The following is a 384-nucleotide window of genomic DNA, read 5'->3' on the forward strand; positions in this document are numbered from 1 at the left end:
GGAACCAAGGGAGGAACCAAGGGAGGAGACGGGAGCAGACGAGGAGCCCAGGGAGGAGCCCAGGGAGGAGGCGGGAGCAGACGAGGAGCCGGCGGAGGTTGTCGGAGCCAGAACGTCAGTGACGGCGAACCAAGGCGACAGAGGCGATGAGGAGGCGAAGGGCGACGACCCAGGCAATGAGGAGGCGAAGGGCGACGACCCAGGCGATGAGGAGGCGAAGGGCGACGACCCAGGCGATGAGGAGGCGAAGGGCGACGACCCAGGCGACGTGGAGGCGACAGCAGCCGACCCAGGCGTCGTGGAGGCGACAGCAGTCGAACCAGGCGACGTGGAGGCGACAGCAGTCGAACCAGGCGACAGGCGACGACCCAGACGGGGTTACAG

This window comes from Austrofundulus limnaeus, unplaced genomic scaffold (genome assembly GCF_001266775.1).
Source record: "Austrofundulus limnaeus strain Quisiro unplaced genomic scaffold, Austrofundulus_limnaeus-1.0 Scaffold1354, whole genome shotgun sequence".
Lineage (NCBI taxonomy): Eukaryota > Metazoa > Chordata > Actinopteri > Cyprinodontiformes > Rivulidae > Austrofundulus > Austrofundulus limnaeus.